This window comes from Ooceraea biroi, chromosome 9 (assembly GCF_003672135.1).
Source record: "Ooceraea biroi isolate clonal line C1 chromosome 9, Obir_v5.4, whole genome shotgun sequence".
Taxonomy (NCBI): Eukaryota; Metazoa; Arthropoda; class Insecta; order Hymenoptera; family Formicidae; genus Ooceraea; species Ooceraea biroi.
Genome location: NC_039514.1, coordinates 1,615,897 through 1,641,543, shown reverse-complemented (window position 1 = coordinate 1,641,543; position 25,647 = coordinate 1,615,897). Strand labels below are relative to the sequence as shown.

General features: G+C 38.2%; 1 protein-coding gene and 1 long non-coding RNA gene across 8 annotated transcripts in view; one reads left to right on the top strand and one right to left on the bottom strand.

Annotated features, from left to right (window-relative positions):
* The window catches only part of LOC105276243 (putative polypeptide N-acetylgalactosaminyltransferase 9), a 157,078-nt gene that overhangs the window by 30,770 nt on the left and 100,661 nt on the right, over positions 1-25,647 (top strand). For 4 of the 7 annotated variants that reach the window (XM_026972328.1, XM_026972326.1, XM_011333723.3 and 1 more), the window contains one exon: positions 520-729. The exons of 1 other annotated variant lie outside the window; for it this stretch is intronic. The gene's annotated coding sequence lies outside the window, so the exon portion shown is untranslated. Of the gene's footprint in view, positions 1-519; positions 730-16,452; positions 17,864-25,647 lie in introns of those variants that run through there. 2 more of the 7 variants (XM_026972327.1, XM_011333725.3) reach the window with 1 other exon arrangement.
* LOC105276242 lies at positions 1,265-9,949 on the bottom strand. Its single transcript, XR_893369.3, has 2 exons — positions 4,712-9,949; positions 1,265-1,857 (listed from the first exon to the last, which is right to left on the bottom strand). It is a non-coding gene; the product is annotated as an uncharacterized LOC105276242 (long non-coding RNA).

The window sequence follows — 25,647 nt, the reverse complement described above, 5'->3', positions numbered from 1 at the left end:
CAAATTCTACACTATGTTCCGTTGTTACTTATCTCATATTTCTTTTCAATATTGGTTTATAACTTTGTAATAAAGCATTTCTAAGCAAACTCGATATAAGAATTTTTTCTTATTTCCACTAGTAGAATATGCTCCCGCAGTTTGTCGGTTAAAACCCGGGACACCCTGTATATATATATCACACTTATTTCTTCTTTAATACTACTATACATTACATTACTTATCACATTATGATAGATTAGATTATTGTAGACTGGTATTGTAGATTACACAGTAAAACTATCTCTCTGTAATATATAATAACTATAATGCTGCTTTCAATCTCAACGAATAGTTTTACGTTTTATATCTTTACTTAATAATACGTTTTCATCTCCGATTACTCTTCATGAAATTTTCGACAATGTTCTCGCACTATTCATTACTGCAAATCGCGATATTTGACGACTAAAGTTTCCCAAATCCTAAACTTTCGAATAATTTGTCCGTACCTAATCGGAACTTTCATTTCTGTTGAAGATCTAGACTGTTGCTGGTTTGGAAATCTTGAAGATCTCTCCCTTTCCCGTGCACATACCCGGCGTACGTGGCAAGTTTTCGCCGATAATCCGACTTGGCATATGTCGCTTAACAAGGCGAGTATAATCATTGAAGATACGGAGAAGACCGTTTCACTAGCAGATATCCGCCTTGTAAGGAGTGTTCCAGATAGCCTGGTTAATTTCTGAGGTATGTATTTTGAGTCTGCTGTTCTCTTAATTGCATTCATGGATAATTATGTTAGATATGGTATCGTCCTTGTAACGCATCGTTCCAATCGAATCCTCAGCAGATTTGCCGAGATTTTATCTAGATGTTATCTATATACGATGATAAAACCTAGATTGACGTCACCCCTGAATAGCAAAATCGAGGCTAGAGATAAGAGACATTGTGACAAGTACGCTGATAACAAACACCTCGTTACGAAGTAAGAAAGAGATAGGGAGGAAAGAAGAGGTAGACAGATTTATAGATATCATAGATATATTTATTATCCAGACACTGTTTAATTTGTAACGTTCAATTATCCGAGAGAGGTGGTATTTGACAAACGGAAATAAATGCTTCATACAACACATGTGTGTTACTAGATTACATAAATATTAGATTACATAAATACATTAAGATATGTGTAAGAGAATGACTTAGAATCGACGAAATGATTTATGCGAAAATTATTTAAGGAATTATGGAAATAAAGAGACTAATATAAAAAGCTATTCGGGGTTAATAAAGATTTTATTGTATTTAATTTTTTTCTAACAATTTTTATCACAAATTTCTTCTTGTATAATATACTCGTATTATTTGCCACACACATACATAAGTAATAACGCTTTGTAGTTTCCACGTTTGTTTTTGATAACGTTAACATGATAATACCGCACAATGATGATATGACATGTATGATGTACATGCAAAAAAAAACGTATCGTCGGAACGAATGCATTACTGTATTTTGCTCAAATCATATCTCCAAACTAGGTGACGACCAGAGTTTAACAAATAGTAAAAAAAGAATTTACACTTGTTACCTGTGAACGAGCATATGAAAAATGCATGACGCTGAAAGAATTGTTATGCTAATTTCTGAGGGATACGATGGTTTCGTACAGAGAACCTGTACGTAATGTGTACATGACGGATATATGCACATATACGTATATAGTTCTTTCATACATATACATGCCCATTGTAATTAAAGCTGTCCATTAGATTGGCGTAACAAGCCGTTTCTTCGTTTGCTCGATCCATTTCCATCGCATGTCACTTTAACTCCGTTGCAAATAGAGAAATTTCCAATTCGATTCCAACCTGTGGGCACCATGTAATAGGGATAATTTTACGCATAATGGCGATAAGACTGTTTACAATACTAGTTTGGTACGTGGCTTTGATTATTAATTCTTATACTATGGATATTTGCAAATTACATTTTTTTACATTACGTGACTTTTGTTTTACAACACCGCTTCATTTGATAAACAATAATGAACAATGTGCCTGCATTATTCCTTTGTGCTCTTTGTTTTTCATACATTTCTGTCGTTACATTTTCGTTACAGTTCATAAGAAAATAAATGTTTGAGTAATCATGTGCACGCAATAACAGCGGCGCGAAGTAAAAAAGAAATTGCGTTTTCCTTATCGTAAAAAAAGACGATCAATTTTTTGTGATACTATGTTGGTCTTGAAACTTCTTCATTTCCTCTTCTCATTTGAATTATACTTACAATTAGCGAGAGTAACGACCTTTTAATTATTCGACTCTAATTGCGAATGCTACTTGTTTCTGGAACGCATGCACTATACGTGCGACGCATGTTACATCCGTTTTCATGGCCGTTTACATTACTTTCTCTCAGTAAGATATAAATGTTTTAAGTATGTGCATTTATCAAGTATTGAGATGCTGAATATTAAATATTAAAGTGAGAATAAGATATACTTTAAATCTTTTTTGAAAAACTATCGTCTGGATCTTCTGGTACGTGGTGGTGAATGAAATGTATTAAATGTTCATGTGTTACTGTACTGTCGAACTTACAATTAGCGTTAATTAGTTTTCAATTTGTGACATACATAATACTTGATATGATCAAAGCGCAATTGTTCGCATCATGAATTATTAATATACATGCGATGTATATAATAATAATAATAATAATAATAATAATAATAATAATTCACTTTGTGCTATATGAATAATTTACATGGTTCTTTATTTGGACTTACTAAACGTGTTCTCTACGTATTATTCTCTGCGTTACTGCCAATTGGATTAATTTGATAATAGTATGAGGAGAATATAGTGCGTTATAACAAAAATTGGAAATATAATTCTCTAATCACAATGACGTAAAGTAGGGAATTGCGTTTCCATATAATTATTATGTAATTACAATGTTGGATGGATCACCATTCATTATCATGAATTATTGCTATAATTACGCTTATATTTAAATACGTTAATGATAATGTTCAAATATTAGATTTAAATTCAGCATGCAAACGATACGGCATGAATTATTGGATATAGTGACATAATGATATTCTATTAATATAATTATCCTTTATGAATATATTGATCACGTTAACTCTATTTATATAATTTTGTCGTATAAGTGCTTCCGTTTTTCAATCGCATGAAATATTCGCTTTTCTCACGTCTGTCTGCCGACAAATCTAAATGATTTAATTTCAAATTTAAATTACTACTTTTCGTTTTATACGGTAGGATTCAAACTGAAAGTGCTTTTCGAGTATGAAGTAGTGACAGGAACAATGAGGCAGTGTGTGCGTGCGCGCTTCTTTTCACGGGAATGCCATGACGACGAGTGACCCGAGGGTGACGGAATTGTTCGCACTTTATTCCCCATTCCATTATTCCGCGGATCGTGGAAATCTCATGCATCACAAAAGAACGACCGACCAATGAATTTACCTTGCGTACCATTCCGCCTACGTATTACTAATTCATCATTCTTCGATGTGTTTCCGCTCCTCTCTCGTTCCGCGAAATTGCAAAAGTCCTAAATACATGCGTTCAAGAGAAAGAGAGAGAGAGAAACGAGATTGCATGTTGAGATTAAAAGAGAGAATTCCATTTGCTGAAATAGTTATTTTAAACAACGTTATTTTACAAAGAGACCGATATGTAAAATTAATTGGCATAATTACGATGATAACTGCCCGATTAACGTCAACTACTTTACGGTTGTAAGATAGTCCAATTATACTCAATTAATATCGTTTATTTCTACTTGTGGTCTTACTGACGCGTGACGTGTGATTCCTACTTTAGTTATCTGCTTTTCGCGTTTAATTAGTTTTCGCATTTGCCCACTATCAAACACTTTTATTCACGTTGTATTAATCTATGCAGAAAATATTTGCACCGTAAACGTAGCAAGCACAAAGTCAGACAATACTCGGCTGAATCGGAAATCGCGTGAGCAGGATGTTTACATAAATCTGCTTAAAGACGACCGCAATTAGCCGCTCTTTGGCATTGCAGTCATGCCGCTCAATTAATAAGCCGCAACATGCTTGCAATGCGTCGGTCCCGACCGCTCGTCAGTTTTATATTAGTTGTAACATAGCGATAGAGCCATTTGCGCGACTAACGACGTAGTTATGTGTTCGTTGCGTTTCAATTCGTTATTGCACCGTCGTTTGAGTAATACAAAGGACGCAATCGATGAAAGCGAGTGCCGTGAGATTGCGCGTATATAACAGCAGCGACACAATTAAACGTGTTCCAAGGGCTGGTATGAAGAGTACAATAATTTCCTGCAAAATACTCCATGCGGTGTATAGATCGTGAAAAATCCGCATACGCTCGTAAACGTGGTTTTTTTGCAACTCTGCATGATCATACAAAATATACGTTCGACGAAAGCAATTATCGTCACAAAAATCGTCGGGTAATAGCGACGCGATCAATGGACGAAGAAAGCACTTTGGTAAAAATATTATGGAGCATCGATCGCTACGTAATCGTTTCTTAATTGTCTCGGTCGTCGAATCTCACGACGATTGCGACGATATCTGTGACGTGTAATTACTTCGTTTGATATCACGGTGACTGTGAAGAATTTGAACGCGGAACGAAGCGAAAATGCCTTTGCAGATAGACGTAAATGCATCTATAAAAGTTTGAACGTACCATGCGCTGTTGTGCAGTGCGTTGTGCCCGAATTTGCCATTGCATCGAACGAAACTGCAATTAAAAGGAATCTATTCGTCGAATGTGGCAGGCGTATCGAAAGATAACGAACGGACTAACAGTTACGTGTTAACGATAACGTTGTAACGATGTGCGTAGCGCCGTGTGCATGCTCACGATAGTCCATACAGCGATACTGCATAGCGCGATTATTTGTGGCCTAAGGTTACGTTGCCCATTAATTTTTATCGTTGCGCGAGCTTATATCGCGAATTTTGTGATTAAACAAACTGTTTCCTATGATAAAGTCGTAACGATGTACTCGATGCATGGGTAAAAATTTCAGTTAAACTTTATAATGCACTATACTTACTTATAGCAAACTTTATTGATATGTTTTACACATATTTTGTGTGTGTGTGTTTACAACGTTGGACGTTAAATGTGTAAAAGTTGCCGAAATGCAATCTCTGTACGTAATACTGAAACGCGATGATACTGCGCGAATTATGAAAAAGTTGCGAGTGCGAATGATCGGTCTGTATATTTATACGATTATTCCCCGCCGTTAAATTAAATTACACGTCGCGAATAATGCCGTGAAATTTAAACGAATTTCAATATCCTGCAAAGCGTGGAAAATAACGTGGATTACAGAGGCAGACGATGTCAACCTTTGTACTTTACATTGTCATACCTACCGCTACGGATCCACAAAATTACGTGCGTTATCGGAATGTTAACGGAGCGCGTTTGTCGAACCGAGGCCAACACACATGTTATTAACCCTTTAAAATTAATCCGTGCGACAAATTTCACGTCGGTCTCTATGTAACGGTGTATTTATACAGCGTACGCCGCTATCATCGAAATGTTACTGTACTGTTAGTCGAGCTAAAGCAGATATTGGCATAGTACAATAATGACGATTAATATTGAGTTATCAAGTTCATATCGAAACGTCACAGTTGGCTGTAATATTGGAGCTTATATTTTACGATACTTATACGATAGTTTTGTTTACAAAATGTATGAAGAATTAAATCGTGCATGTATAAGCGACACTTTATTCGTTTAGAATGTCGTAAATTAATAGGTATATCTTTTATTTTCTTTCCGTTTCTTTTTTTTTTAATTGACTCGCGTGCTTACTTCGTACTCGTTTGCGATACTCAATCTATATTCAGCGACCGTTAGAATCTTGACATGACGACAGCTGTCGATAATCGCTGTTTCTCGTTATTCTGAGAGTTTCCTAGACTCGTTCAGGTTTCCCTTCAGTCCTCTTTTGTCACCATTGTCTGACATTCATACTGACATTGATACCCGCTAAAAATAATGTGGTCTCTTAACTGAATTTATGTCAGTCAATTCTTCGATGTGAAACAAATGAACTTATTCTTTGGTGATTTACTGACACATTATCGCAAACTATTTAAATATATATTTGTACAAATTAGGATACGACACGGCAATTGTTAAACCTTTTTTTTATGTAGATCATGTATTATATCGGCAATTGTCAACTGGATTCGATATGCGTACATTTTCTCCGTTTTCGTCTGCGAGAGCGAAGAATGCGATAGCACGTGGGGTTGAACGAGGAAAACGAAATCTCTTGGGGTCTATAGAAGAACGAAAAGCGTAGGTTGTCACGCCCCAGCGAGGTCAGGGTCGCCTTTTCATCGTCGATAAAGTTGCACGAATGCTGTCTCTTTTTCCCGATTCCTTCGTATCCTAGGCGATCCGCTTAAAATTTTAAGGCGTGGCGTCAGGAAGGGACCGAAATGAAACTTCCGTTTTAGTGCTGCCGACCGACCGACCGACGAAATCGAAACTCGAAGAGGAGAGCTTTGTACGATTGAATGAGCAATTGCGAATTAGATGTACTGGCAGAAATTTGAGAAAAAGTTCGATTAAATAGAATATGACTTAAAATAAGTCTGTGAAGAAGAAGAATCATTTTTTAAATTTATTGTTTTACTCTTCTCAATGCAACCGTTAATCCCTGACGACAGGCAGCAATTCCAATGAAAATCTCGGTACAACGCGCGAGCTTGCGTTGAAAACTTTATTTAACATTTAGTATTGTGTACATGTGAAATTGTCAGAAGTCTATATGTGCGCCGTCATGCTCCACACCACTCACACACACACACAGGTCACACAGTCGAAATTTTCTCCAGCGGTTTACTCGCTTTTGATAACTATGTACCGTCACAGAACTACGGTGGATAGTTTGCTGGGAGAGAGCTGCGAGGCGGTTTTCAGCTCGTTGGGCGCCTTTGTGCTCCGAGGTCAAGAGAACAGTGCGGGCAAGATTATCCTCCTCCTCCACTTCTCGCCACCACTTTGCTTCGTTGTGTGCACCGCAGCCTGGCTGAAGGCGACTCCTTCCTGTTCCTCAGTCATCGTTTCCACGGATTCCTATCGTACCCTCTGCCTCCGCTTCCTATCGAGTCACGGATTTATCCTTACATCGCCGTATCTTCTTAGGCCCATTATCAGCTTCTCCTTTTGGCGAACATCACACATTCACGTTCCTTTGTTCGGATCCCTTTATCGACTGTTTTTTCACTCTCACTCTCGCTCTCCGATTCATCATATGCAGTCACGCGTTCTTCCAGCAGCTCCTATCCGTTCTATTTGCATCCGCGTCTATAGACGCAGTCGTTCTCGTCCTGTAGTCCATTTCTTTCCAGCTCCTTTTTTCCAGCGTCTTTCCATTTCAGTCTTCATCCTCTCTTCTTATTCTTTCGTTTTCACCCTCGACTTCTTCCTCCTTCACGACTCGATTTATGAAAGCGTGCGATATGGGGTAAGCTCAACGGTTATTTGTCTCTGGAGACTTATAATAGGCGCTTTACTGCTCTCGTGAATAAGTACTTTCTACTAAATAACATCCGCGAGAAAAGAGACGGCGCAATGCTCGCGGTCCATTACGCTCCGCCGTAGTTTGCCAGGTTAAACGCGAAACCGCGCCAAGAGAGGAAGATGATGTGGTTTACCTTCTTGCCAAGGAGAGACTGCATTTTTGCGGATAGTTAACACCCAAACGAGAGGGAAATGCTGGTCGCAAGTCCAGCGGTGTGATTACGCAAATAGTCGACTTTTCGGATACGCTAATGACAATAACGGCGATGTACGTGACAAACGTACGTGATAGATGTATTGCGAGATACTCCGTATCTTTCGGACGATATTATGTATATCGTTAATACACATTGCATTCTCTTAATTCGAAATACTCTTCTTATTTCTCTCGTCGCTCGTTCAATCAGGCAAGGATACATTTAAATCGTTAATTTATATACAACGTGACCTACATTATCGGAAGGGCTGCACGTCGAAATCCGTGATCGCGATGTTTCGCAGATGGGATCGTTCGTTCCGTGGTTGGTACGGTAGGAAAACCCAATTTGCGATTCTCTCGAATGCTGTGCAGGGATTGTCTTCCCCTTTCCCGAACTGTGTAACAATCGTCTCCTCGATCTTGGCGAGTTTCGATGCAAGTTGCGCGCCATATTGCGAAGTTATGGAATACAAGGTTACGAACGGCGAAGTGACATCATCTATCACGTACTAGGATGCAATTATTCCGACCGAGATTAATCCAAGAGGAAGGTAAGGTCGTTGCGCGCTCGAAGGAGCACCGTCGTCATTTTGTAACCGTGCATCTTCCATGAAAGATGGATGCCGTCGGGATGGAAATGCTCAGTAATAATAACGTTGCTTCGGTCAGTCTATAATTAGAGAACGAAATCAATACTTCTCTTTTTTTAACGTCTTAAAGATAGTATCTACAAAAATTGGTTAATAATTGCTGTAAAAAAAATATGATAGGCATAAATATAATTGGCTATATGAATGACTGATTGCTGATTTGTTTGTGATGGTTGCAAAGTAATTTTACGCGAAATTTGCATTACGCAGTAAAGAAATTAATTAAAATGTAATCTTGTAAGTGGGATAATTTGATAAACATTTTGCGCTATGCAAGGACTTGCGCCAGCAAACAACTGGGTATTATTTTGAGTTAAAAGCCGACAAAAAAAATTGATTGTCCGTTTTAAACCAATATCTTCGTCATTCCGTAACGATCTTCGTGTACAGTTTTTTGCAGAAATATCGTTTTGTACCGATAAATCTGCATTACTATCCCGATCTTGTCGGTGCAATGCTCTGAGATGGCGAAGCCTGGACCGTCTAGGTCGTTAAGCTTTTCGACGTCGCACATGTGAGTTTAAAAGCATCGTAAAAACGGCATTATTTGATCGAACGCGAGACATTACTTATCATTACCGTGGATACATAGTGGATATAAAGGTTTGAAAGCCGAAATGCACCATGATGATTTGACTTGGTCGATTATCACTTGAGAGTCTACTGGGAGATAATTTTTATCATTTATTGATAAAAGACAAGCTCGGTTCAACGATGTCATTTATGAAATATTTTTTAATTTCATACAGGGTAATGCTTTTAACTTTTGAAATAACACAAAAATGTATTTCGAATCGAGGTAATCGAATAATTCTTACCGACATTTCAGGAGAAAATTTAGACCGTTATTAACGATTTTCATTTCGCACAAGCGGCAACGTGAAAACTTGATAAGGTCTACAGAGTCGTCTGTCACGTCGTATTCTGATTATGATGATCGAGGATATTCCTGCTCCCAGCACTTTCCTTAACGCCGATAATATTTCAATGCTGGGTCAGATGGCGGATACGATCATACGACGGTGCTGGAAGGGCGAAGGTTAGAAGAAATTGTGGGAACTGTCGATAGTCATTCCCCGGAAACCTGCCAACGAATCGACCGAGATTAATCGTCCAGCTGCGTAAAGCGAAATTTCACTGCAGTTACGTGAGCGGATTTGATGCGGCATTTCAAATTTACAGAATGCAAAACAGAACTTTGACAAGATCTTGTAGCGGGTTATACGAACTACAATCTCATGTCTATTTTTTATTAAAAAAAACTTATTTATCCAAACGAGAAAATGTGTGCCAACATGTTGGTGGCATAATGTAGTCTGTCAATTTTTTTATTACATACATGTACCAAATAATACTATAAAAGAAATCAAAAAAGTACTTGATCATAGAATCAAGTACATTACACAGGCCGACATGGTTTTTGCTGTTTGAATATAAGATATCATTTTCGATGTATTTTTTCACGCTGAACACGAATCCGGCCGCGAAATTGCTCTATGACGTCAGGTTTTTGAGAAAAATTAGGTTAAAAGTGACGTTTTTTGCCATTTTTATGAATTTTTCACTGGTAAAATAAATTTTATTTTTTACTTTCGTTTACGTCATCTTAAAGTGCCAACTTTTATCTTTAAACTCGATTTTTCGAAACTCCGTAGGATTTTTTTCGCCGAGTTAACCACTCCGCTGTCAGACGAACATTTCGTGCCAAAAATGTACTTGGAGAACAAAACTTCAGAACTGGATAATAATGATTTTAATATGAACGTTTTTGAGGTCGCTGAATCCAATTCTGAAATAAGATTTTAAAAATTAAAACTGGCCGATCCAATATGGCGGACCAAAATTTGTAAAACTATTAGAATTTCAATAAAATTTGGTATATACTGTTTTTTTTACTTCTGGGTGGGTTACATTTCGCTTCCCCAAATGAGATTCTGGCATTTTAAATCTTCTGTGTATAATGTACTTTACACGAGCAAAAATTAACTATACCTTACTGATGCAAACACAGTATCCTGCACCATGTTCTTTGTTCGTAGACCGTTTAGCCGCAGTAGGAGCGATTTTACAAACCTTCTACGTTTACCAGAGTGCACCACGTGAAGGCAGCCTACATCACACTCTTTTGATTTTTTAAAAATGTTTTTAGCTTTATTGTTTTTAAATTGTTTTATCATTTTTTATCATTTTCATTTTCATTTTTTATAATTTCATTTTTTTTATTTTTAAATTATTAAAAAGATATTATATAAGTACATAGGTACATATAAACTTAATAACTTAATATCATAAATACTTAAAATCGAGTGCTACGGAGGCCGAAATGTTCGTCTGACAGCGGAGTGGTTAACTCGGCGAAAAAAATCCTACGGAGTTTCGAAAAATCGAGTTTAAAGATAAAAGTTGGCACTTTAAGATGACGTAAACAAAAGTAAAAAATAAAATTTATTTTACCAGCGAAAAATTCATAAAAATGGCAAAAAACGTCACTTTTAACCTAATTTTTCTCAAAAACCTGACGTCATAGAGCAATTTCGCGGCCAGATTCGTGTTCAGCGTGAAAAAATACATCGAAAATGATATTTTATAGTTAAACAGCAGACAAAAAATCTAAAAATGTCGGCCTGTGTTATTTTCGAGGGGTTGGTCACTGATGAGGTAATCTTTGTACAAGGGCTAGGTAATTCTTAGGGTAGTCTCAGATAATCTGAGGTAATCTAAGGTAATCGTGATACCATGCGCGATATATATTTAGTATATCTAACCGCCGAGAGACAACCAAATATCGGAAACGCAACCTTTCATATGTTTTCGGGTCTATATGTCCGCCGAGCTGCCTACTCTGTGCTTGATTCTTTTGCTCTGTGCTAGTTTATTATTTTTTTCTGGTTTTATTATCGAAATCGATCAAAATGGAAAATTCTGAACAATCATCGAGGGAACTACCGGCTGAAATCAATACGGAAAATACGGCATTAATGAATTTTGACAGTAAATTGAAACTTTTGCCAAGTTATTTGATCGAACTGTTGTAGTATTAGGTAATCTTAAGGAATCTGAGGTAATTTAAAGGTAATCCGTATCAAGGGTAATTTTTGTACACTATAACCGCTAGTGACCAACCCCTCGATTATTTTATTACATTATTTTACCTGCAAGTCACATCAGATTACTATCTCATTCATAAATTCGCATGCATTGTTATTTTGCTTTTCCATTGAAAATGAGATGCATATTTGGATCAACGAATCAACTGTTTCAGAATGCATGGGACGAGATCGATTTCAATTAATGTAATGGAATGCCAAAAAATTGCCAGGTGAAAACGTGACAGGATGTCTTCTGCTTGGTTGCGCAAAAAATATGAACATATTTAAGTGGAAATTTTATGATTATTAAAAATATACGTGTAAAGAAAGCATAAATGAGTTAGTAACGAAAGTTTGTAAAAGTATTCCGTTTGTATTATCTTCATTTTGAAGTTGAATTTCAACTACCACCTGCATTACTCTTTGCAAATACGCGCATTGGTAGCTTTTAATTGGTAACTTAGATAATTATTACATCTGATAATAAAAAAAGTTCTTTCAAGCAGAAAGAGTAATCAGAGTTATTCGTGAGGAAAAATCACGTAATCGAGCGAACAACATGGTATCACGTTCAGAGAAGGCGACACGTAAGTTTCTTTCGCGAACAACGACGACGCCTTTGGTTGGTTCTCGTCGAATATCATCCTAAATAATGCATCGTTCGTCGGACCGTTTGGCCGGCCAGAAATATGGTGAGCATAAAAGTGATGTAAGACCGAGGAGAAACGGTTCGTTCGATCGGTGGCTGGTAGCTCGATGCTTCCTAGGTTGCAAACGATAGAATTCCAGGGATGGGAGGTTCTTCCTTCCTTGGCTGGAAGGGTTCCTTCTTCGTCGGCGAATTTAACTCGCAGCCGGCAACCGATACGGATCGATAGCTTTGATCGTTATGTCAGACAAGAAAAGGAGTTCGCATAGCGATTTTTCAAAACAGTACAAGCCTAAAAAGGGCAAAATTTTTGAACGGGTTATTTTTCTAAACAATCTTGGATAACTTCTAAAAAGTGTTTGGATTAAACATATATTATACATCTTGACCGAGAATTTAATGATCAAACGATGCATTTAAATTGCTAGATAGATATTATACGCAAGAAGCGTGTTTAATTATTTCAACAGATACTTGTTCAATCAGGAAAGTAACGATTAACATGAAGGAACTATTTTGCTTCTCGCCGAGACAACGTCTGCAAATAGATTATACAGGTTTTGTTGCGCTGGTAGCCACAGTGGAGTTGGGAATAAATTGCTTTTACCGTCGGCAAATTTAGTTCCCAACGGCGACCGATGCGGATCGATGCCCATGATCGTTGCACTTGTCGGAACCCTTCGGAAATGTAGTAATTTTTCGTGGAGGGGAAAGAGAACTGCAGCTAGCCGTCGAGAGAGCCTTCCGAGACCATTTTTTACGTTACGTGCTGAACAAGCCGGAGTGGAGAGTCGAAAAATATGTTTTCTTCAAAAATAATCGCTTTCTTGACTCAATCGAGGCAAGTTTGTGTTCTATCTTGTGGGATAAGAAGTTACGTCGCGGCATAATACGCTTCCGGAAGTGTTGCATTACTTTAAAACGATCTTGTTAGTTACGCGCCGCGCACTTCCGCGTTGGTTTAATACAATGCTGAAGAAACCACTCGACGCTAATTTTGTCTTAGAAAAAAGCACTGCAATATCTATCTATAAATTTTGCTAAATGTCATCATCCATTACTTCACGGTTCGTTTGACACGTTGACATCTACTACACTACTACTGCTCTACTACTGCCCTCCAATATTCTTGTGTCACCGATGTGTGATACTCATAGTGGAGTACACAACCCACAAACAATGGCGCGCACCAACACGATTACGTATTAAACTGCTACTTGCTTGTCGATGATGCTTGGAAATTCAGTTACAGCCAACTTCTTAATTATTTGCAATATCACGATGTATAATAAAAAATGTGTCATCCATCGTAATATGTTGTACGTGGTATAAGATATCGATCGAAGAATCATTTGGACAAAATCTGGGACGTATTTTTTCCGCATGATTAATACATCATTGTTGTATGTATGGAATCACCATTAATCACGAAACAATCGAGACAGTACACAGATGTGTTTCAACAAACATAAATTCTAATACTCGATTAGTGCATCGTCAATGTAATCTGTGGTTTAAAGGATTAAATTCTCACTAGAACTTCGATGATGCACGATGTATAAAGCCAAGTGACGTTGATAGTGTTCGGGAATATCGATAAACGGTACACGAAGCTCTCATCTAATTCCGCAGGGAAGTTCTTTTTATACACGGTACCAGTATCTTCTGATACGTAATAAAATATACGAAATAAAATTTACTGGAAAATATTAAACGTAGATATAATTACATCTTAATCTAGAAATTTGTTAAAATCGCTCGAAGCAGTATCCATTTAGGAAGAAGAATTGTATTTTCCAAGTTTTATCGAGCGTAACGTAAGGTGACATAATGGAAGAAAGAGACGAAAAGTGGAGAGGCAGGCAGCAATCTCTGATCGTGATTAAATAAATGTCTCGTGTTGTCCGCGGTATAAAGGCAAACCTATTTGAAGAGTCGATGCACTCGATCGAAGCGACCTACAAAGAACGGCGGTGGCCTTCTCTCACAGACTCTCGCGTGCCTTCTTGATGATTTATTAATTGTTCTCGCAGAAAACGGAAATTTGGAGTCTGTATGCATCGCAAAGTTAATTATAAATTCATCAAGTGTACAATTGAGAAACGTGATTTCCCTTGCCGGAAATCTTGCTGAATAATTCTTAGTTTTATTCTTGCCGCAATAGAGTATCTCTATTAATGCATTATATTATTATTATATAGTAGATTATCGAGTGACGTAAATATGTTGAAAATGTTATTCAATTTTTTTCATTCAATTCATCGAAATTTCATTTGGAAGGATATTCTACGTGACTTCTCTCTCTCTCTCTCTCTCTCTCTCTCTCTTGAGTAAGATGTGAATTTTAAGATGTGTCCGCATATATTTCAAGGAAAAATTCTAAATGATTTGTAACTACAACTTTTGCACATTTCATTAATCAAGTTTTTTCTCTTCCGTTAATGCGTTAAAGATGACGATGATAACAATTTCGACTTGCAGATACTTATCACTTATGCAGTCTAGAGATGCATATTCAAACATTTGCATCATTGATTATTCTTACCATGACTTATGACTACGTTTAATGTACATTCTTGCTTTTTTTATATTTTTTTATCATATAACATATTGCATCTTTATATCGTACGTGATATCATTCACGTAAGTACTCATGCGAAAAACACGCAGAACATTCGCGTAATGGAAAGTCTTACAATTAGAAAAGGATTTGTAATGATAGTTGTCGTGATATGGAATATAGATGCAGAATCCACGATGCTATATAGATCGAAATCGATAATCAGCGACATGTGTAATATGTTCGTCGTGGATGTTCGTTTAAAAGCAATATCCATCTAACGGGATCCAAACTTTCGAATGGTAGTAGCAATCGAACGGAAAATCCTACCGCTGATTAGACCTATTCTATTCTAAATGAAACGAAGATCGGCCAACCGCTTGGATTATCGATGGTCCACAAGCACATTCTTAATTCTGATTAAACGTAATCTTTGCGAACCTGGAGCTCGGCGCAATCCCGACTTTCCTTCATTCTCGCAGTGAAACGGAATGGAAACTTTTCGGATTCGTAGAGGATGAGAGTTTGCGAGATCGAACGGGACAATTCCGAATACCGTCGATCGGATATCGCGACTGGAACTCTGCTGTCTTTGTTGCCTTCATTACAAAAATTTCCGATTTCTCTGCATTTCTCCAGGAAGCGTTTTACTGTAATGGAAATTTATGCACACCCGTGATACATGTATACCTTACTCATACCAGTACTCATTCGAGCTTATATCATAAAGAGTCATTTGTTTGTATAAAACACAATATTCCCCAATTATTTTTATCTGAGTGCATCTAAAGGATGCATTTAACGCATCGTCGGTTTTTCGCGCACCAAACGGTTTCGTCCTGTCGACACGTTGTAATATTGTATTGGCAATCGAACAAATTGCTTCCTTCCATACAGCTGGTTTTCGAATTACGAAGCCCATAAATATGACTGTATCTACGGGGAATTTGTTGGCAGGAATATCGGCTAACTGCGACCGCGACCATAACTTATCAGTATTGCACGAACAAAATTCAATCGCCACGAAATAAAACGGTAGAGGACCGCCAGTTGACGTTCCACTCGGCTTCATATAGATACATTTATCTGAAAAAGAGAAATAAAGTCTTTTTAAAAGTGAGTTTTCCTTACATTGTTTTTCGATAACGAGCGTATAGACAGGTATATCGTATCCGTGATGAAATCGATTACCAATTTTCATAATTTCAAGTTTCTCGAAATATTCTTGTCGTATAAATATTTATCATATTTTATAATAATAAAGCGTCCATGAACATTATTACAAAATTTTGCGCATATACATACTTATATAATTATATAATAATTATATAATTTATTTAATAATAATTATATATGTATAATTATTTATCTCCTTAATAAAATATTATTAAATACAATTATATAATGTAATTTATATCTAATGATATATTTTAACAAACTTTTTCTTTGTAATAGCCATTAATCTATCGATTACATCAATTTTTACAATATTATAATTGTAAAGAATGAATATTATATTGACCAAGTGTGATCAAGAAACAAATAGCTAAATTCCTAAATTATATAATAGCAGTAAAATAAAATAGATACGTATAATTTTCCGTGCATCACTATGTTGGTATTCGACGCGCTTCAGAACGATACAAGAGCCTTACATCATTACACGCTAATTACGTACCTGAAGATCTGTAATTTACGGAGGAAAGCAGTCAGTCGCTTTATGGCACGTATCGCTTAATCTCTCAACGCTTTTGATTCACAAACGATAACTGCTAGTGATTATCCTATTCTGAATTCTCGCTACTTGCTACTGTCGTGACAATGTGATACCGCAAGGCCGCATGTATCAAGTAGACGTGACGATGTGCAAAAGAACTTTTAATGACATATTCTTATAATCCGGATATACATATACGTGAATTACATGTGTGTGTGTGTGATACACACACACACACACACATATATCTGATTAAAAGAATCAATCTCGACTTGGCGAGAAACTCACATTTGTAAAAGCCAACTCTGAATCTAATTTTACTTTTTTACTGCTATGTCAAGCATAATTTCAATTACATCGATTAAATCGAAAATAGTACGTATCATTTAGAGTCACTAAATTATTTATCACGATTTATCGACGAATGTCACATGGTCGTCGATAAATCATTACAATACTGTATCGCTGCTACGAGATATGGAACTAAAAATAAAACATAACTACATACGGTTTCAGACGGTAGCTTTACTTTGTATCGCAACCAGATGCGAAATGCAGTTTACGATATATTCCAAGAGATTGGCTTCCGTGATTTTTCGAGAAATTGAAGCCGCAGGAGCGCGGGATGTCTTGCACGGATGTTCTTTCACGACACAACTGAGAAGCTGCGTTTCTTTCGTCGAGGAATAATTCAACGGCGCTTTTCCTTCGCTTCTTCTAAAGTTGTCCTCAACAGGTGGACACAACGCAACTCGCAGCTTAATTTCAGAAAGCATGGAAGACACGACGTAGCATCCAGGTGCTTCTTGCTCAGCGAGAAGATCGTTGAGGCACGTTGAGCAATCACTCGGACGAGCCGAAGGTTCTGCTTTCGCGCAAAGGCCATCGAGTGTATATGCCTCCGCTCCTTCTTCACGGCTCACCTTCTCCTACTCCAGAACCTGCAGGTCGCAGGTGTACGAGCCGGCTATCCTCACTGCTTGGCCGCCGTGCCGCTTTCAGTCAGTGCCTGGTCGTCGCCGGGTTCAGCGGCTTTCTCGATACTGCTTTTTGTGACGCGTCTGTGCGATGAAAATCTGCTTGGTACGGGCAAGATTTATCGTATCTTATCGTTAGCGCCGATCAATAATTTCTTGCTCATAATGACGAGATAATCTTTGACGAGATTACAGTGATACTACAAGGAGTTTCTTCGAGTTTTCTGTAATAGTATTTTATTTATTGTAATAGTATTCGCTGTTGGGACAAAAATTCGTAGATGAGGTCGGATCGTGTCAACGTGGTGCATTTTATTCGTGAAGTGATTTGGATGATACCTTTTGTTATTAACTCGGCATTGGTGTGTTGGTGAATGTGGATTATTCGTATATGTATACGTATTATATATCTGAGTGTAACATTTATGTAAAAAACGGTAAGTCACATGTACACGTTGCTTGTTGGTTATAGTCTTGTCAAACGATCAGATAAATTAATTCTGTTTTACGTGATTTTATCAAATTACGATCAAATACGTAAGACTGGTACGATATAGTCACATATTTTATTTTAATAATATATTCTCGTTATCTCTGCTGCTACTAGATTACGTAAACTACTACAGTCTTGCTCGTTTCAAACCACTTTCACCGGTATACACTATGTATGGTCGTATTATTACGCAACGGGTAATGACCTTTGCTAATTTAGTCGCGATTTTATGTAATTTATATAATTCAATTTTATCGTGACAACTTGACTTTTTTCTGTCGGTCATATTAATGCAGTTGCAAGTTACACTAGCCGTTATACTGGCCAAGCACACGAAACCCGGAACGTGTTGGACGAAACACGCAACAGAAGCGACACGCTTTAAATCAATTTTTACTGCTTTAAGGTGATCCTGGAGTGACTAGTGAAACAGTGTTGCCATTTGCTCAAAAATGACAATTAAAATGCTTAATATAAAAATTTCGCAATTTGTACACACAAAATCGCAGTTTCGCAAGGTGGGGACACAATTAAGGAATATGAGGATGCTTATCGAAGTGATTTTAGAAGCATAATAAAAGAGAATTCTGTACAATCCTGTCAGAATCCTGTATTCTATAAAGGATTGTACAGAATTCTTTTTTATTACGCTTCTAAAGTCACTTCGACAAGCATCCTCATATTCCTTAATTGTGTCCCCACCTTGCGAAACTGCGATTTTGTGCGTACAAATTGCGAAATTTTTATAAAAAGCATTTTATTGTGCAAATGGCAGCACCATCGCGAAGAAATTCCCTGATCACTCCAGGATCACCTTAAGCAACAGAGTTCACAGTAGCTGGTTCAGGTAGAGAAAGAGCAAACCTAAGAAAGGACCCTTACAAACCATATGCACGGTGACGTCAGATATCTTAAATTGAATTTAAACACCGTGGAGCGCGTGGAGGATATTATATTAAATTAATTACTTTCTAAATTTCTCTGTCGTTATGACATTTCATTTTTACAAATGTCAAGTTGTAATCTTATATTCTCGTAGTAGAACATGAATTATTGAGGATGAAAAGCGTTAGTGTGTGTATGTGAATAAAACGCATGATCCGATTACAATTCCGAAATTCCGAATATCCGATTACAATATCGAAATAGTCACTGATAAATTGGTCAATACTCTTTACTCTTCTCTCTTTTCGTTCCCCCTCGCCCCGTATCTCACAAAGAAGTGGCGAACAGTCCGGAAAATCAGCTCTTCAGTCAAGTCGAGGAATTCAAGCGGTTTACATGTCTGCCCTTTCTATCGCTATGCGGCTGCTTCCGGTAACGGCACAATACGAGAAAACTGCACGATGCAAATCGTGCACAGAAAAGAAGTGAGAACGGAAGAACATCCCAATAATCTAGCTTTGATTTGCGACTTGTGAATGACGAATGACTCGAGCTCCTTCCCGAAACCACTTTAGGAAATAGGAACGCTCCGGTCAGCGCTCCGAATTTAAATGACGAGCGGTCATTCGCTTACCTTCCCGTTCGTCAAATTCCACTTGCTACTCCGTTGTTCGGCAATCTGTGACGATCTGTAACGAATCTGTATACTCGAATGGAATTTAAATTGAAGTACGAACAGTGGCATCGCGATAAAGTCGAGAACTATGCGCGCGTAGAGAGATTCTTCCGCGCGCCTTTGTTCGCACCATCGGCAAAGTATGCAGCGAGTTATGCGTAATCCCTTGGGTGAAATCAATCAGATTGATTGGCGATGCGCGCGGATCAAACGACGCATATTCGCGTTTTCCCGACCTCGTCTTTTCCGCGCGAATGCGGATCTGCTAAATACACGTTTTGGCGACTGTGTTTCGCGGAACTGATTATGCGCCTGTTGCGAATCCACGCAGCAATAAATAAGTCGCTTATGCGGTATCTAATCCCGTAGTCTGTGGGCTCCTCTCCTCTGGCGGACGCGCATAACGACGCGGAATGTCGGAGCCGGAAAAGAGAAAGGACGAGACTGGAAGACTGTCTTGGAGATTGTCTTGGATAAGAGCGCCAGTGGAATGACGGTGATGCGAACGACGACGATGGTATCCCGTAAGGTGAAAGAGGAGAGGTGCCAGCGAGTCGTGGAACCGGATACACCTCCTCCTCGGTTGATGATACACCGGATTTGACTGATCACGACAACGTAGCGTTGCGCATTGATTTCGCGTTACGTCTTTGTGGAATTCATGCTCAATCTCATCCCGCTTCTCGTCCTTGAAGCAATCTTGCTTGCAACTATAAAGTGTAGTCGTGACAGATTTGCATTAATTTGCGTATACATATAATATCGCTTATATCTTTATTCACAGTTGTACTTTGTGGTAGGGTGGAATTGAAATTGCGTCATTCGTGCTGGTACACTCCGATACGTGACAAGCTTCGCTGTTGGCTTGTCTATCGTAAAACGGCGGTCAGTACTAGCTACATCGTTGTATTCTGACCGCTTCCCGTTACCGGGTGCAATCTCTTAACCTTGCACTTCAGCCACTGACTTCCCGCCTTCACTTATATTGGCACGGACATGCAACACACAGTCGAGAAGCGCGCGCGTGCGTTCACTCGAGCCAGGCGGACAAGCGGCAACGCAAAGCTGCAGTTTCATTCGAGGTTTATTATATCGCCGAATTAGGTCGAGGCTTTACGAGGCGAATTTTACATCGCGCGGTTGACGATGGCAGCCTCTCGTAGCGTTTACGAGTATCGTTCATCGGACAGAGCACCGTCCGGTTCATGACATTCCCGCAAAATTTCATTGCTGAGAATGCACATTCGACAAATACTTTGTCTCGCTTGTGTTTCTCCTTAGTCGTTCTTTCCAAATATCCGCGCAAGAAATGCTAATGCCAGATTTCTTCACTTCAGCGATCATATAAAGATGATGTTAGCCAATATATGAATCGCGTCATCGTTATTTTTATAGATTTATGATAAATAAATGCTTTTTTACGTTTAATAGCTTGTAATAATAACGCGTCCAGTGAATACGATTTGATAAACAGCCATACCTTTAAATTTCTATATCAGCAAGATTGGTAAAACTCATTGAGATTGTGTTTGTTTGCCGTACAAATCTATCAATTTTCATTCAAAGTCTGGGAGATGGGGAATTTATGAACATTTCTTGTTAGCCGAGATACATATTGGCGTTACACGCGAGATTGCCAGGGATCGTTTCAATTAAGCTGTAGATTTATTTCTCGTCTCATTTATGTCGATGGCTGAGCTTCCTCGCAGAGCTCACAATTACGTGCCTATCCGAGCGATCGAACTATGAAATAATCCATCCCGGTGGATGCCAGTTAGCGGACTTTTATCGTGCTTCCAGCTGCGCCGATCGATTCGGAACGGGAAAGTTCTGCTTCTTCGTACTGGCAAACGAGATCATTACGAGAGGTGCTTTACGTAGATTACTCGATTTCCTAAGTAGATTTCTCAAATTAGACAGTATAATCAGATGGAAGCTACATGTCTTCACGACTCTGTACTTTTATTCTATCCACTTTTAGGAAGTAGTTTTGATTATTTTTGTGAATAAACTAATCGCGACGTCACATATCCTCCAAATTTCAAATGATACGCGATTAGTCGGCAGAAGCAATGTTTTTCGCGACGTTTTTCCGTCGCGTCGGAAAAAAGTGTTCTCGGCCAACCGTGGATTATCAAGAAATTCTAAAAGACATGGTGAAAGGAATCATCGTAACAAAGGTAGCGAAACGCGTTTACTCATCGGGAATATAAATCCACCCACTCAATGTCACGAAGGAAGAAAGAAAAAACAAATAAAGCGAGCTCTTGGTAAGCTTTTTGGATATTCGCCAAAAACTCCAGGTCCGAGCAGAACTCCGCAATGGAGTTCGACACACCAAAGGACTTTGCGATGCGCATAGCGAAAGAATACAGCACTAGCAGTGATCGTCCTCTTCTGGAATGGAGTTACAACTGGTGCATACGTACATTTAGTTTACTTTAACATATAAATTTGAAAAAAAATCGCATCAAAAGTTATTTATTGCTGTTACTCCATGCACGATATGTACAATCTCTCGGTTTTCAAAAATGCAAGAGAAATGTAAAAATAACTGCTCATGTATTCAAAAATTCAAAGATTCTTTCGAAAGCTAGTCATCGTCCGTACATATCCTTATTTGTTTACATATTAAAGACGAGAATTAAGGAAAAGTTGAAATTATTTACTCTCTCCCGTAGTAACACAAATCGCGAATTTTATTTACGTGCTAAGTAGAGAGGTTACTAATTACTACATATACATTACTAATTTACATTACTAATTTAAACAATCAAATTTGCTTAACTCAAGTATGATTATAAATTCTATTAATACATCGTTCAATGATTTTACAATATTATAATATACTGTTGTACAAAATATGTTCCAAAAAGGAATATTTTGTTTTACGTAACAATTTCGAAGCTGTGTAATATTGATAGCACGAGTACAATACCGGGTTACTAAAAATTATTGGCAATAACTGCTGAGAGATTGATCTAGTTACATTGAAACGATGGTGCGCTTCATTACACATTTTTCTGGCGCTGCGAGCGAACAAAAGGGGGGGGGGAGGCGTTTTGCCATTTGTTCTTATGAAAGAGAAACGGGGCGGACAAACATTATTTAAATTGGGCAATCTCTCCGGACGATTACGTCCTGCGGTTTCGCTAATTGCACGACCATTGCACCGCTATGGTGAAACGTGTCGCGGCGTCGGACAAAAAACTCCAGTACACGATTGCAGTTCGCGGAAAGCTCAAAATTTCCGCGCGAAATGTCGTCATTAATAAAGCGCAACGGTGGTACCAACTTGCGTGACGCCGATGATCATTGGATAATAACGATAATTAGATGGAATTCATCGTAAGTGCCGCAACAGCGAGAGCGCGAATAAGCTCGTGGCTTGTTCAAGGAGATGTCGTTTGACATTTAAATATGACCAGCCACTTCGAACGCGTGTCCATGATCATCCCTCTCGCTTGCTCAATCAACTACGATTTATGTAGTATCCTGGTTACTCAATATTACGTTATAGCATATTAAAACGCTAATTGAATGCATATACAATACTTTCTAATAACGATTTATTTTTCATTTGCTACATTTGTGAAATGCATAATGCTTTATTCAGCTGAATTTATTGCCCACGATCTTTCAATAAGTTCTTATTAACGACAATTACTTTTGGTTTGCGTTATATGTTCCGCCATTGGTTTAGCCAAATAACGTAGGATGGGGCTTGTTTACATATGAAAGAGAAATAAGCGTCTGCTTATTATTGCATCTGCAGAATTTATAATATTATTGGTATCACGGTCTCACGAGTGGGGGCAAAATAATCACCAGAAATAATCAGTAGTTCGGTATCAGCAACGCGTGTTAAACTTTGCAATAATTTTAATATAGCGCGTTTACCGAAAATTCCCATGGATTAATATTGCATTACACAATATTTGAGCCACGTGTATTTATACAAATCTTCCCTTATCAAATTAACAACTATTATATCACGTAATTAAATTACGTATTTTGTATTAATACATGTATTACTTTTCTACGTGAACGCGCTATCAATACAAAATTATCAACTATAATAATTTCATTTTGATCCATTCTCGAAAAACAAGATTTCATCGATTGATCAATCATATATAACCAGTATCGTGAATGACAATCTGCACGGATAATTAAATTATTAATTCAAATAATGAACGTTTATCGGCGTTAATATAAAAATTGCTTACATAAATATTGCCGCTCGACATTAAATTAGAGGTAATGCATTCGCATTACTTTGTTATTAGATTACAGTCCGATAACGGAGTCATGGATATATCAGGCATTTGATTTAATGTGAATATTGAATTGTTAGCGATTATTTTACTCGCGATCCTTTTATCCGTAATGCCTGACCGATCGATGGATTAAGTACATCTGGCTGAAGCGTCATCGGAATACTCTAGCTCGCTATTTGCAGTAACGCAAACGTTTGCTCTGACGACGCGATAACATCGAAGATAACGAGCTGGATCGCAGTTAATGCCCATCGGAAGCCTGTACGTGACTTCGTGACCGATGCCGCTTAATTTCGCGGGGATCGATCGGCGTCACGCGTGACTATCGGTTACCGTTTGTATCGGGGGTGGGAAGAGGCTCTCGAGAATGAAAAGAATCGTTCGTATTGATTATTGCTGATTGACGCGGAAGTTAACAAACATTCGCCGATATTTGTGAAGCATTATGTGCGCGTTATCACAACGCGATTGCATGTATTCCAACTAGTGTGAAACAGCATTTTTTCCGTATACGAGAACGTACGTATCGTATACGGTGCGTGAGAGAAAAATACACTTTCTGCGGTTCGTCACTCATGATTTCTTTCATGAGTTTTTTCTGTCCGATAAATGTTTTATCGTTAAATTATCGGAACACCAATTTTCGCGACTGTGCAACGAACGGTTCGTCGGATTTGCGAAAATTCGTGCGTCTCGTTTTCATAAAACTCGACGGTCTCATAATATGCTAATGCACAAACTAATAAAAATTCAATAGTACGACGAGAGTACCGCGAAATTTTATGCGGCGATTCCGAATGGCGCGGTAGCGTTTCGGCGCTACGTGGCGCGTCTTAGGGATAGTGGCTGCTTAAAGGCTGGTTTTGCATAAGGGAATGAGAAGGGGTAGACGGAGATGCGACGTTTTTACGTTATTCCTCGTGGGGAACATTTTTGTTTGGCGCGGGGTAATGGAATGGAACAAAGTCGCGGAATTTAAGACGTCTTCTTATTTTCACTCATTTGCGCCACCACTTTTTAGCTTCCACACCGCTCGTTGACCTTTAAAGCAGTGAAGTTCTATTGACGTGAATGGTACATGGTCGAAGCTTGCTCGAGATGATCGACTTCATTGTACGACACGGATTATGGAAAGTTTCCAAAGCGTCCTGATCTTTGTCATATAAGTGGAGAAAGTATCACATAAATTTCAAGTCCTTGTAACAATCGTGCCATATGTTCCTATTCGCGCGCTAAGTTTCTTCAGACTATATACAAGTATCGGAATAAAGATTTACATGAGATCTCGGCTTGAATCTTCTCTGAAAACGAATTACACAACGATATTTCGCAACGACCAAAGAGAAACCACGCGTTGACGCATCTTCGAAACTCCGCACATTCCATATGACACGTTGCTCGAATGTTGCTCGAATGTTGGTGAGGATTATTGCAGAATGTGATGGCTTGGATCTTGAACTATGTGTGCCGCGCTGTGTGACGAGGCGAGAAAGGACGCGAGAGATCGCTACGGCGAGATGAGAGGTCTTCCACGTTGCCATTGGGAAAGTATGCCGTCGAAAGGTCAGCGTTCATTCGATGTAAAGGCACGAGCTATTACCGGCGCTTCCTCTTTCCTCTTCGCATTTTCTCGCTGACCCAATGTCAACCCGTAATTATTATATTAGTACGTAATAATGAAAAATGTATCTTGTCTATCTACAATAATTTTATCAATTGCGATAATGGTAGTATTACTTATTATCAAAGACAAAATTGTACACGTCATTGTCTCACTTGTCACGTATACGTTGCAGCTTTTTTCTACGGCTAAAATTAAAGTTTTTTCTTTTCTGTGTACATTTTCGGAAGATTAGAATTTCAGCGAGATGCATACGATTTCTCCTG